Source organism: Xyrauchen texanus, chromosome 40, assembly GCF_025860055.1.
Source record: "Xyrauchen texanus isolate HMW12.3.18 chromosome 40, RBS_HiC_50CHRs, whole genome shotgun sequence".
NCBI lineage: Eukaryota > Metazoa > Chordata > Actinopteri > Cypriniformes > Catostomidae > Xyrauchen > Xyrauchen texanus.
Window position 1 is genome coordinate 20,987,287 of NC_068315.1, and position 15,061 is coordinate 21,002,347.

The following is a 15,061-nucleotide window of genomic DNA, read 5'->3' on the forward strand; positions in this document are numbered from 1 at the left end:
ATTTGTTCCCGCTCCTCTGCACCCCTCTCTCCGTTAACCACCTGGATTTGTGTTCTATTCAGTTCAGCCCTCGCTGCTAGAGGTCTGGTGCCTACGCTCTCCTCTCTATCCCTGCCAACCCCAGGGGAATCCACAGCCTGTCGGCGTCACACTGCAAGCCCGGCACCCGCCTAAGGGAGGCCCGCTAAGGAGCGCTGAGGACTGCTCCCTTCATTCTTCGATCAGCTGCTTGGATTGTTTATGTTAACCTTTTCGCCTCTCAAGGAGAAGACTTTGTGTTTTGTAGTGATCTAATTTTGAACTTCATTAAAGACTGCTTTCTGTTATATCGCTTTTGGGTCCTCACTTACCTCACAACAAGCTTGGGGCCAGTAATAGAAAATGCTCGATCACCTCTGTGCTTCAACCTGGTTCTAGGAACAAACAGAAGGTCACATTCCCCAGATCTAAGGGATCTAATTGAATTATGCGGGTGCAGCAAATCAGAGATATTGAGGTGCCTAGTTGCTCAGAGATTTATATACAAATAATAAAATCTTAAAATCGATTCGGAATCTGATTCGGCAACGGGTGGAAACTCACCGAGAGGTCCTAGTTGGCCAGGAGATGCATACCCAGGACGTTCTTTGAGGCAACGATGCTTACCACAGAGTAGCCCTTTTTCAGCCTAGACAAGTTGGCTATTACAACAAAACCACAGTGTATTTTCCCACTGATACACCTCACATCCCTCATCTACTACATTGTAGGTTAATATCAGAATGCGAATCAGTACACATACAAGCAGTGGTGGACAGTAACGAAGTAAATGTAATTTGTTACTGTACTTAAGTAGCTTTTTTGCGTATCTGTACTTTACTGAAGTATTTTAATTTGGGGAGACTTTTACTTTAACTCCACTACATTTCAAAGTGAAATATCTTACTTTTTACTCTACTACATTTTCAAAATCAGCCGTTCCTTTTTATTTATGAGTGGATAAAATTGGTAACTGGTCAAACGAGCCACCAATCACGGTACAGCGTGCGCGCGCTTTGTTTTGAACTTGCCTTGGCAGCATCTACTAAGCGCGAACCAGGGGTACATTTCCCAAAAGCATCGTTAGACAACTATGGTCGCAAGTTCCGTCGTTATCATCATAGTTCAACGAGTCGGTGTTTCCCGAAACCATCGTTCCAACGAACATTCGCAAACAGCATCGCAGAGTTGTGTGGTTGAAACGACAGCTCTCGACCTGTGGTTAGAAGCAGAGTTTCTTGTTATTATAACATGTGGGCTTAATAAATTATTATCTTGAGCCAAATAAGCAAGATGACATTCAGTACAATCAGTATCTTTCATATAGTAGACATACAAATGTCCTTTATGTCTTTTAGTTTGTCAATAGATTTAAAGCACCGTTTTTGAAGAGTGTGCATGTGTGAACGTGCTCTAGTGCGTAAGAACGAGCCTATGATTGAATCTGGAAATAAATAACTGAGAAAAATATGAGATAGTCCTCAGATGACATGTCCGTAATTTATAGCAAAACATCTAGCATTAATTCGATCGCAAACAGATTCATTAAAAGCAGTTTTTACTCCACCACATGTGTGACATCATTAACCAATGTGGTTGAACAACCAATTTGCGACAATACGGTTTCGGGAAACAGTCGTGACTAGCAAGTTGATTTCTTCAACAGTACATCGTACTATGGTAGTGGAGCAGCAAGTTACGTCGTTATGCGGAAGCGCACCCCAGAGCTGTTAAAAATGACAGTTCGCGAACATAGACGGTTGCGACAGTGATCTCGCGTAGCGATCACGTGATTCGTGTAGCTCTCAATAGTTCCAAACAAATTGTGTTGCCAATGATTTTAAGCGGGGCAGAGAGCAGCAGCTATTATTGCAGCAATTATCGGTAAATATTGACGCATAATGTACATTGCTTATTATGTTGACACTAAAATGACTTGCATATAATAGCATTTTTTTTCTGCAGAAACACTGCATTAATACGTTTTTGTGTTTAATTTTGGAGGGAAATTGGCTGCTCCCATAACATAGAATATATATATATATATATATATATATATAAATATATATATATATATATTTATATATATTCTATGTGTGTGTGTATATTTATATATATATGTGTGCATGTGTCTGTATATATATAGACACAGGTGAAACTCGAAAAATTAGAATATCTTGCAAAAGTTCATTAATTTCAGTAATTCAGCTTAAAAGGTGAAACTAATATATTATATAGACTCATTACAAGCAAAGTAAGATATTTCAAGCCTTTATTTGATATAATTTTTATGATTATGGCTTACAGCTTATGAAAACCCCAAATTCAGAATCTCAGAAAATTAGAATATTACATGAAATCAATAAAAAAAAAAAAGGATTTTAAATACAGAAATGTCGGCCCTCTGAAAAGTACAATCATGCATATGTACTCAGTACTTGGTTTGGGCCCCTTTTGCATTAATTACTGCCTCAACGCGGCGTGGCATGGATGCTATCAGCCTGTGGCACTGCTGAGGTGTTATGGAAGACCAAGATGCTTCAATAGCGGCCTTCAGCTCTTCTGCATTGTTTGGTCTCATGTCTCATCTTTCTCTTGGCAATGCCCCATAGATTCTCTATGGGGTTCAGGTCAGGCGAGTTTGCTGGCCAATCAAGCACAGTAATACCGTGGTCATTGAACCAGGTTTTGGTACTTTTGGCAGTGTGGGCAGGTGCCAAGTCCTGCTGGAAAATGAAGTAAGCATCTCCATAAAGCTGCGTTGACTCTGGACTTAATAAAGCACAGTGGACCAACACCAGCCGATGACATGGCTCCCCAAACCAACACAGACTGTGGAAACTTCACACTGGACTTCAAGCATCTTGGATTGTGTGCCTCTCCATTCTTCCTCCAGACTCTGGGAACTTGGTTTCCAAATGAGATGCAAAATTTGCTCTCATCAGAAAAGAGGACTTTGGACCACTGAGCAACAGACCAGTTCTTTTTTTCTTTAGCCCAGGTAAGATGTTTGACATTTGAAGCCCATGTCCAGGACCCGTCTGTGTGTGGTGGCTCTTGATGCAGTAACTCCAGCCTCAGTCCACTCCTTGTGAAGCTCCCCACACATTTGAATGGCCTTTTCCTGACAATCCTCTCCAGGCTACGGCCATCCCTGCTGCTTGTGCACCTTTTTCTTCCACACTTTTCCCTTCCACTTAACTTTCTATTAATGTGCTTTGATACAGCACTTTGAGAACATCCAACTTCTTTTGCAATTACCATTTGAGGCTTTCCCTCCTTGTGGAGGGTGTCAATGATGGTTTTCTGCACAACTGTCAGGTCAGCAGTCTTCCCCATGATTGTGAATTCAACTGAACCAGACTGAGAGACCATTTAAAGGCTCAGGAACCCTTTGCAGGTGTTTAGCTGATTAGAGTGTGACACTTTGAGCCTACAATACTGAACCTTTTCACAATATTCTAATTTTCTGAGATTCTGAATTTGGGGTTTTCATAAGCTGTAAGCCATAATCATCAAAATTATATCAAATAAAGGCTTGAAATATCTTACTTTGCTTGTAATGAGTCTATATAATAAATTAGTTTCACCTTTTAAGTTGAATTACTGAAATTAATGAACTTTTGCACGATATTCAAATTTTTCGAGTTTCACCTGTGTCTATATATATACAGACACATGCACACATATATATATAAATATACACACACACATAGAATATATATAAATATATATATATATATATTTAATGGTGTTGTGCAGGTTTATGTGAATGTAGCCTATCATAACATTAGGATGTTTATAATTATGACCATAGACACTCGAGAAAAATATATACAGTAAATACTGTAAATGTATTATACCTTATGGGAACAGTCCCCTTCCCTCCAAAATTAAACACACAAAAAATTTTATAATAATATATATATATATACATCTGACTAATTAATGTAATTTTATTAATAGATTGGTGTGCCAAGAGTGACATTAGTCTTCATGTAGACTGAGTTAAGCAAGAGTCTTGTGACAAATTATAATAGGACATTATGGCCATAAAAAATCATAGTACTTGGATACTTAAGCACATTTGAAGGCAAATACTTTTGTACTTTTACTCAAGTGAATGTTTAAAGGCAGCACTTCTACTTTAACTTGAGTAATATTTTACCTTGAGTATCTTTACTTTAACTCAAGTACATGGTATGTGTACTTCGTCCACCACTGCATACAAGGAATTTGAATCAGTTTTTTTTTCATTGTTCTAAATGTACTTACACAGGAATATACACTTGCGGCCAATTGACTGGCATTAAGGCTGCGCGTTCTAGTTTGGTGATCTCCCCCCGTTTGAAAACCCTTTTGGGCATGAACAATGAAACACAAACACATACATGACGGACAGCTGCCAGTAAACGATCTCTCTATCGCACCACCCTCCACAGTTGGCCTTTATCCCTCTCGGAGGATTAATTAGCCTGATAAGGGACTGGGTGTGTAAAATCACGACCCGGCCCCACCCTCTGCCCTGTCACATACCTCCCTCTTTCTCTCAGGCCGGGGAGGCCCCGGCATGACGTACACCCCCTTTCCCTGGGGGAGGGTGTGCCCTAAGCCCCGTCTGCCGGCAGGTCATCCCCGCCTTCCTGAAGCTGAGAGGGGACAGGGGGAGGGAAACAAAAATAATTAAAATATGGGGGGGGGGGGCTTCCTGTAACAGTGTAGTATTTGAATTACCTCAGTGATTGGTTATTAATAGCCAGTCAGAGGCACTATTGAGTGAACACAGAGACTTGCTGTTTTGCCATATGGAAAATCTGGTCTAATTTCATCTGGGCAAAAAGCACACTTTTCCCCAGCCAGTAAATCTCATTTTTAGGAGTTTGTCTCGACTATGTGAGCATGCGTGTGCACCTCACAAAAGAGTGCGTACAGACCATTCTTCTGTGTCTGTCTCAGTTCAATCTGGAAAAACATTGTCACTGAAGTAATTTCAGAAAATGCTGGGTTTTATGGCAGCAGCATCCGCCGTCATACCATTAGGTCTGTTACACACAAGACCTCTGAATTACTGACTCAAGCGATGTTCCATATTGCGCCTGGAGCTGCGGGCGCATGCACATCATGGTGAATCGCCGCTGTCTGGCAAATGATGCCTCCGAAAGGGATAAAGGCCGATGACAGACGGTGGTGCGACGAGAGAGAGAGATAGTTTACGGACATGTCCATCATGTGTGTGTTTGTCTTTTAAGTGTATTCATTAAAATAGTATTTATATTATCAAGCCGGTTCTCGCCTCCTCCTTTCCATTGAACCCCTTGACATAGTGTTAACCGGGTTAGTGAGTCTCCGAACCAGCTGACTGATGGGACTTTTTTCAGGATTCAGTTCTTGGGTTTGTAACGCTTTATAATGTAGCGATTCTGTGGGACTTGATTTTAAATGCAACCAAAAATTTAGAGATCTTTTTTATACATTAATATTCAATGGGAATCGGCATGCATTATTGGGTGTTTTCCTTTGTAATTTCAGAATTAAGTAGCAGAATTCTGTGTGTAGGGCTTCTGTTGGATGTTTGTCCCATCTAGTGTAGTTTTGATCACTGAGTGGACCCCATACCTCACTTCCATACAGCGCTATGGGCTGTATGACACTATCAAAGATCTTACACCAGATTGGAATTGGTAATTCAATATTATAGAACTTTTTCTTAATAGCGTATAGGGCTCTTCCAGCTTTAACTTTTAAGTGCATTCACCACCTTACTGAAACTCCCTGATGCAGTGATAATCAGCCCAAGGTAAGTATACTGCATAGTGTGCTATAGGACGGTACTGCCTAGAGAGAACTGGTATCTGTGTTCCTGACATCTGGGCTTTTTCTGAAAGATCATAATGTTTGTCTTCTTCAGGTTTACTGCCAGGGCCCAGTTCTAGCAGTAGTTCTTCATTAGGTCCAGATGTTGCTGTAGTCCCTGTGGGGTGGGTGACAGCAGCACCAGGTCATCTGCATAGAGCAAAAACTTGATGTCTTTGTCTTGCAGAGTGAGTCCAGGGGCTGTAGACTGTTCCAACTGCACCACTAATTAATTCATGTAAATGTTGAAGAGTGTTGGACTCAGACTACAGCCCTGCCGCACTCCTCTCTTCTGGGTGAAGAACTCTGTTTGTTTGTTGCAAATTTTTATTGCACATTTGTTGTCCGAATACATTGATTTAATGATGTCATAAATCTTACCCCCTCCACCACTTTGTAACAATTTGTAATAAATGGTAAATGGTCTGCACTTATATAGCGCCTTTTTAAGCCTTAACACACACACATTCATACCAATGGCAGCAGAGCTGCTATGTAAGGTGCTAGCCTGCCATTGGGAGCAACTTGGGGTTCAGTGTCTTGCCCAAGGACACTTTGGCATGTGGGCTGGGATTCAAACAACCAACCCTGCGATTAGTGGCCGACCCGCTCTACCAACTGAGCCACAGCTGCCCTAATATAGTCCGTCATGCCAAATAGAATCAAATGCTTTATTATTCCTCATCATGGTAAGGGGATTCTGCTGGAGGATTGTAGATGGCACAGAGATATGTGTCAGTGGTACAAATGCCAATTTCATTGTTTAATTTTAACCAACAGTGGAATTTTCCTAGTGTAAGAGTAGAGATGTGTTTGGCCAGGTCCTCACTATACCACACTAAAATCCCTCCCGAGTCTCGACTGTGATGGTCTGTGCTTAATTTAACTGAGGGCACAATTATTTCATAGTAGCCTGAGGGACAGTGTGTAAGCACATCCTGTCGACACCAGGTTTCAGTGAGAACAATAATGTCAACATCTTTGATATATATTTTTTTTAATTCTGGGTCTGTGCTTTTAAAGCCAAATGTGGAAGAATGAAGACCCTGAATATTCCAGCAACTTATTAGTAATGAACACATTGATATTACTAAAGATAAACGTATTTGGTAAGACAGAGAGAATTTTTTTTACAATATATTGCATATGTAAACACATGCATGGCAAACAATTACATTAGTGAATTATTGTTATTATTATTATTATTATAATTTTTATTTTTTCATTTTGCTGTGTGTGTGTGAGTGAGAGTTTATGGGTGTGTGTGTGTGTGTGTGTGTGTGGATCTCTTAGTCTGACCAAAACCAGGGAAGCAGTATAAAGCCTAGTTAGATCTCCACTGCAATGTAGCTTGTCTTCCCTCGTTCCAGATGATGGCGACAGGGACGACTACGGCTGCTGCTGCTGAAGGTTATAGTTGTTAAAGGTCACTTTTATAAATAACCTGTTACTTTTGTAAATATTGTAAATAGTAATTGATATAAAGTAGTAGGGAGGTGGGTGGGTGCCATTTTTTGTTTAACCTTTTGTGTTTTCTCCTGTTTATATTTAAAAAGGGAGACAGCAAAGTTTTCTGTTGTTGTTTGTATTTTCTTTTATAGGTAATTTACTTTCCCCTTCAGATAAGATAGTTTCTTTTTGTTATTTTGGCCTTGCCCCCTCCTGAAGCCTTTGATACTTCCTATTTCAGTTTCTTTAAAAGTGTTATTTGATTTTTTTTATAATTTACTTATTTTTGAGTGCTGGTATCTGAGAAGGGAAACCAAAACTTTTTGTTACTCTTCCCCAACCCCAGACTGGGGCAGTTCATAACAATAGTGACAAACAGGTGTTTAGGAAAGTGCTGTGGAAGTTTTTGTTGCAATTTAGAGTTTGAGGAGAACATAAAATCAAAGGGGGCATTTAGCCCTATTGAATACTATGAAATCTAGTATTAATAATAAAAATAATAATAATAATAATAATAAAAAAATACAATTAAGGATTGGAATAATTAATTACATATTGCATGAATATATTTAATTGTTTTTATGTTTTAAATTTGAATAAAGTAAGAATAAGTGATGGTGATGTTCATCATTATGAATGTTAATAATAGGCAACTTATACATAATAATAATAATAACAACAACAATAATGATTTAATTATATATTATATTATGATTATGACTAGCAAGGCCCCCCCACCCCTTCACCCAAAAACGTCTGGAAAATGATCTTATTTACACACCCTCATGCCATCCAAGATGTCAATGATGTTATTTTTTTAGCAGAACACAAAGATTTGTAGAAAAATATTTCAGATCTGTAGGTCCATACAGTGCAAGTGAATGGTGACCAGCACTTTGACGCTCCAAAAATCACATAAAGGAAACTAATCCATAAAACTATATAACAGTGGTTAAATTCGTATCTTCAGAAACCATCTAAAAAGTGATAAGCGATATAATAGGTGTGTGTGAGAAACAGCTATCTTTTCAACTCATCTGAATAAATGGGGTGCGTTCAATTCAGAAGTGATCATCCCTACACACTTTTTTCTTTAAAGACTTTACCCACCTTTGAGAGAGCTTCAAATGGCTGAAAGATGTGGGGCTCAAAAACAGTGGTCATTTGTTTTTTTGTTGGGAAATTCTTCCATTGAAAAGCCCTGCTAAGGCATCATTTAAGCCTTTTCAAAGTATCCAAAAATTCCCTAGACTACATTACATTAACAGAATGTTAAAATGAGCTACGAGTCTGTTTTGGAATGTTTGTGATTTACAAACTTAAACACAAGCCCTTTAATCTGCTTTAAGATGCTCTCTTCTTTTTTCTCTCTTTCTGTAAAAATGTCTAACTTCAAGTCAAGAGTTTTTTTCAAGTTTTAGTCAGACCAACATTATAGTTAGTCTTAACAATATCTAGTTCAATAAGTACTTTTGAGGGACTCGCACAAACTTTGTGTGCTTTGGCATTTGTAAAATTCCTTTTGGAGTTTCATGAAGAGGCACATCTAATGACATCTGTGAAGCTCAGCATGGAATTCCATGAAGAAGAATTTCACAAGACTCTCATTGTCACATATGGAAACCTGCCTGGATGAACTACCATAGTTCAGAGTGTGAAAGTTACATGAAGAAACTTCAAAAGATCCAGTAATGTTTTAGAGAAGTTAAACACAGTATTTGAACAGCTTACCAGACAAACTCTTTTAGGATCATATTTTGCACACAAAAATATCACACCATGTATTTAAACTTTTTGGCTTTAATCAGTCATCTTAAAGGCAAAACAGAGACTGCACTGGACTACCTTAAAATAGCTGAGTCAGCATTAAAGGAAGATAAGCAAAAGAAAACAGACTTCCTGTAAACTTTAAACAGCTTTGCATGGGTAGGCTACATTATTTCAGGATGCATGATGATGTGGAAAATTACAAGGACAAAGTGAAAAGGATATGCAAGGATATACCAGGTTCATCCAAGTACTGCTACAGCCCATAGTACTTGATGAGAAAGCATGGATCTTTCTGAGACTTGGAGGATCATCTTATGAGCAAGCAAAGGAGAATTTCTACAAGGCTCTTGAGGCAGAACCGGAACACATGTAATTTAATGTGGGCTACGCATTGTGCTGTACAGGCTAGAGGGCATGGATAAAGACAGGCCAGTCAGAGCAGACGACAGTGGAACAGTCACACAGCTTATAAAGGCTCTCAATTTGGAACCCAAAAACAGTTCCAAATTGAGTTAATGGTGCTTTTGTCTCTGAAACTCCAGAATTCAAGGTGACAGGTAGCCCAAAGCCTTATAAAGGAGGCTCTCAGACTCCTGATGTGCCGCAAGTCAACAGATATAGGGCAAAATACTTCAGAACAGAGGGCACCCTTAAAGAATCACTGTCTATCCTAGGGAGGGCAGTACAGATGGCTCCAAACTTCTCTTTTCTGCATCATCAAAATGGTCTGTGCCATAAACGGCTGCTTGTTCAAATGTTTAAGGAAAGGAGGCCTGGGAGACACTTTCCTGCTGCTTAAAAAGCTGCAAAGGCAGCTGAATGTATCCAGCACTTCTCATAGGCTGTAGAGCTAAAGCCTACCAACATTTAAGCCAAAGTGTACTTAGAAGAGACATACAGGGAGAACAGGCAACTTGGAGAGGCAGAGAAGATCTTCACCGGTCTGATAATGACACATCTCTTAATCTGATAATAAGCAGCACTGCCACAAATGCTATGGTTTGTTTTGGTGTGCCTGAAGTAGAGGCAGGCTCTTTATCTTCATTGTTTTGAAATTAATTTTTGTTTTCTACTTATAATCATGGTGGCTTATGTAGAGGAAAAGACCATTGTCTATCTTTGCATGCTTCTCTCAGAGTGATAAGTTTCATTATACCACTCCCCTTTAGAATTAGGTGAGCCTAGAAGCCAATCAGGATGCACCCAGGTCACTGTCTAATGACCGCCCCTTTCCAGCTTTAACAGCTTCCATTCTGAAGCGTTCGTTCCTGCATGACTCAAATTGTTTGTTTCCTCATGCATGACTCATAGTGTCTGTAACTTATGGAAGGTAGTCACAAGGCAAACAACAGTGAATCATGACAGAACTAATGGGGTTCTTCTGAAGTAGTTTAATTAAGTCAACTCTAACCATAGATTTGTAGTTAATAAGAAATATACTAGAAAGCAGTCTTTCAGAATGAATCAAAAAGTAAACATTTCTTTTACCAGGTAATTGTAATACATTCAAACAATCCAATTAAAATAATAAATAAAACTAAAAACTATAAATGAATGATATAATTAAAGTTACATTCCATTCAAACAGTTACCAAACATAAGAAAATGACCTGGTAGACTACACAGTAAACTGTGTAGGAGATCTGGCTAACAGATTCCCATTATTAAATTACACACATAAATGTGTGGGATCGTCTGACTGTCCTGGGGTCATATCTCATTAACATACAGGCAGGGAGGGGGACAGACCTCCAGAATTATATATCATTTTGTAAAGATCTTATAACTTTGTTACATTTTACATTTCATTTATGCATTTGGCAGACACTTTTATCCAAAGCGACTTACAGTGCACTTATTACAGAGAAGGTGAGAAGGGATGGACCTTTCATAAATGTTTTCTCAAGTATTACGACAGAGCCAAGAATGTTTCAGAAAGGCCTTAGAACTGGAACCAGAAGAAGGCGAGTAGAATGCTAGTTATGCCATCGCTCTGTATCGCACTGAATATGAAAGCTCTACTTTGGAGGATACACACACAGTCAAGCAACTGAGATGGGCCATTGACACAAACCCAGATGATGATGTTCTTAAGGTTCTCCTAGGTATACGGCTGGTTGTTCACAAGAGGTACAATGAGGCTGAAAGCTTTGTAGCAATGGCTTTTGAAAGATCTCCAGAACACCCGCATGTCATACAATATGTGGGGACATTTTTCAGGAATCAAGGATGTGCAGATAGGTCTATTGCTCTTTTGAATAGGGCACTTATACAATCACCAAATTCAAATTTCATACATCATCAATTGTCTCTCTGCTACAAGCTGAAGAAAATCCAACTGCTGCAGGAGAGAAGCTACCATGCCAAGGGTTCTGTGGTTCAACAGATTCTGAATAAATGCATCTACCATTTAGAAATGGCTACCACCCTAACAACCTCTTTCATCTCCACAATGAGTGATCTGGCACTGCAGTACGGAGAACAACATGACATGTCACGGGAACAGGAGCTATTTGAGATCACATTTAAAACAGCCAAAGATAAAAATGACAATCTACAAATGGTCAATTTTTACAATGCTGAATTCCAGAAGCATTGCCAAAGGTGTGAGTCTTTGGCTATCAAGCACTACATGGAATATTTAAAGATGAGCCCAGAATCAGTTGAAGGGAAGAGAAGTGCCTACAATTTGAAAAAGATAGCTGAGAAATGTATCCATAGAAACACAGAAGATGGAGAGGCTCATGGGATACTAGGGTTCCTTCATAAAATAAAAGGAGAGATACGTCAAGCCACTGAGTGCTATGAGAGCTTTGAGTTATGTGGACAATGACGAATACCTCAGTAACCTTTGTGCACTCAGGCTGTCTTTGTATTAAAATCATAACATTATTAGGCCTATATATATTTTCACAATCACTGTTCACTGATGTAGCAGTATTTTAATTTACTGAATAAAAGTTACTCTTTGTGCTTCATCTACTTGCATCTACCTGCACAATTGCATCTTGTTTATTCTACATGACTGTAAAATGCACATTAAGTGTTATATAAAGTTAAAAAATATTTCTCAATATTTCCTAAATGTTACACATTATCCATTGCACTTTGATCTAAGAGTTTTAAAAGCTAAAATAACATGTGTTAGCATGATGTTAGCATGCTTCTAACATGTTTTAACACTTCGCCAGGCGATGCTAAAATGTGTTAGCATGATGCTAGCATGTTTATAGCATGTTTAACACTTCACTAGCGATGCTAGCATATGTTAGCATGATGCTAGCACAATTTTTAGCATGTTTTAAAAATTCGCTAGGCGATGCTAGCATGTGTTAGCATGATGCTAACACATTTTTAACATGTTTTAACACTTTGCTAGGTGATGCTAGCATGTGTTAGCATGATGATAGCATATTTATAGCATGTTTTAGCACCTCGCTAGGTGATGCTAGCATGTGTTGGCATGATGCTAAGAAATTTTTAGCATGTTTTAAAACTTCGCTAGGCGATGCTATCATGTGTTAGCATGATGCTAGCACGTTTTTTAACATGTTTTAGCATGATGCTAGCATGTTTTACCACTTCGCTAAGCAATACCAACATGAGTTAACATGATGCTAGCATGTTTTTAGCATGTTTTAAAACTATGCTAGGTGAGGCTAGCACGTTTTTAGCACTTCACAAGGTGATGCTAGCATGACACTTATTCAAATGAGCCAGATAGGAAGATTGTACAATGTACTGGTGCAGAGATATGTGATTTGTTGCTTAGTTGCTAGGGTAACCTCACCTGGTTGCTGGGCAGTTACCAAGGTGATACATATCAAGGATCCTTGCCATCCTGAGTGAACTAAGTCAATCCAGAAGTCTCTATGATTTTCTGGTGCAGAGATGTGATTTGATACTTGGTTGCTAGGGTAACCCCATCTGGTTGCTAGCCAGTTACCAGGGTGATACTTATCATGGCTACTTTCCATCCTGAGTGAATAAGTCAAAACAAATGGCTCTATGACATTCTGATCCAGAGATACACTTCTTAGTGATTTTGAATTGATGTCAATGGTGTTTGGTTGCTAGGGTGCTTTAAAAGGTTGCTAGGGCATGGCTAAGTAGTTCCCATGATGATACTTGAAGACTGATTACTCACCCAATTAAAACAAACAAACTCTCATGTCTCTTGGACATTCTGACCCGAAGATATCTTACTGTAATTTAAATCAATAAAGCTGGTTGCTAGGGTGCCCTAAATGGTTGCTAGGGCGTGGCTAGCCAGCGAACAGAGTGATTCTTATTGGTTGCTTACTAGCCTGAATGAAAAGAGCCAATCCTAAAGTGTCTAAGATATTTTGTTCTGAAGATATACATCTTAGCCATTTTTAATGGAATTGTATGAGGGCTGTTGCTAGGGTGCTGTAAATGGTTGCTAGGGCGTGGCTACTTCATCTCCAAGGTTATAGTTAAAGACTGATTGGAAGCCTGAGTGAAATGAGCCCACCCCCATGTCTCTATGACATTTTGATTGAGAGATATGATCCCACAAATAAAGTGTCTTGTCATAGTAGGGAAAAACAACTGCTTTCAAGGGCGAGACCCTTGCCATAGTATGTCTATAGGGCATATTTGGGCCCGTTTTACCCCCCAGGGGTAAATCTTACCCCTAAACTCATGTCATGCTCCAAAACTGCTTGCTAGGCCGCATCAAATGAGTCCACCCCACTGATCTATATATATAACTGGATAGCTCATGACGTCACAACAGTGAAGCTACTGCGCCGCCATCTTGGTATTCCCTAACATTCTGTACTCCTATGTGTCTCAATGGGAAATCGTCTGTTTTGGTGAGTAATTTGTACCCATCCAGTCACATTAAAACACATTTCTTATGTCTGCATACACTGTATCACAATGCAATCTTCCTAAATATGTAATTCATTATTTATTTTGACTTTAATTTCCCCCCCCTGCTTATTCTAAATGTGAGCGTGTTATGTTACTCTTTATTGCAGCAGCATTACGTTCAGCGGCGCACGTGCGCACGTGTTTCAATAGAAACAAGTTTAAGAAACTGAGGTAAGATATCAGTAGACATTTTCAAACATATTTTTTGCAGGCTTTAAAGTTTTTATTCTGAATACATAATTATGTTTTGTAGCTTTTGTTTACGTTGAGCGTGCATTGTGGTTATTTTCTTAGGATAAATGAATATTAGCTATGCAGCTAACGTTAACTTAGTGAGTTATACTGTTATTCTTTGTGGTTATTTTCCTAAGTCAGCTTTTTTGGTCAAGTTGAATATCTAATTGCAGATCAACACCGGTTACATATGATAAATATAATGTGGGTTTTCATTAATTCTCTGTGTGATTTGTACTTTTTGCAGTGCAGGCCTGAATACGGTCCAGCTCACGGGCATCATTTATAAAGTGATCAATTGGAATAGACGAGGAGCAGGGCAGGACTGGTAATCTGGACTACCGGACATTTTTCCGGTGGACCGACAAACTTTGGGGCCGATCAGGGTGGACTGGCCATCGGGAGAACCGAGCGGGTCGCTGTGTCGGCCGCGATAATCTAAAACGAGCCGCCGCGTTAGCGAACACTACCCCCCAACAACTTTTTGACAGTTATGTCAAATCCCGGGCCGATTTCTCTTTCCAGTCCAGCCCTGAAAAGGTGCACATGGATATTGTTGAAGTTAAACAAGGTAAATTTGCCGTTTGGATTTCAATAAACATCGCACTGAATGTTAGATAAAGCTGGAATTGGTTTGCAACAGGAGGAAAAGCTGTATGAGGAGTCAGCCTGGCTTCACTGAAGAGCTGTTTTAACAGAGTAAAAAATATTATACTGTCTGTTTTTATTTGCAATGAAGATACTTTTGCAACATGCAGTATAAGTCTCATAAAATTACTGTGTTTCAGATAGTTATAACATTTAATATTAATAGAAAAGTTGACCTAAATATGTAAAT

General features: G+C 39.1%; 1 long non-coding RNA gene and 2 pseudogenes across 1 annotated transcript; all 3 read left to right on the forward strand.

Annotated features, from left to right (window-relative positions):
- The first annotated feature begins 9,099 nt into the window (after positions 1-9,099).
- Positions 9,100-10,060, forward strand: LOC127633187 (interferon-induced protein with tetratricopeptide repeats 5-like; annotated as a pseudogene).
- A 924-nt stretch (positions 10,061-10,984) lies between these two features.
- On the forward strand, positions 10,985-12,078 carry LOC127633533 (interferon-induced protein with tetratricopeptide repeats 5-like; annotated as a pseudogene).
- Positions 12,079-13,759: 1,681 nt separating this feature from the next.
- On the forward strand, positions 13,760-15,041 carry LOC127633536 (uncharacterized). Its single transcript, XR_007969220.1, has 3 exons — positions 13,760-13,928; positions 14,097-14,160; positions 14,471-15,041. It is a non-coding gene; the product is annotated as an uncharacterized LOC127633536 (long non-coding RNA).
- The last annotated feature ends 20 nt before the right edge of the window (positions 15,042-15,061 follow it).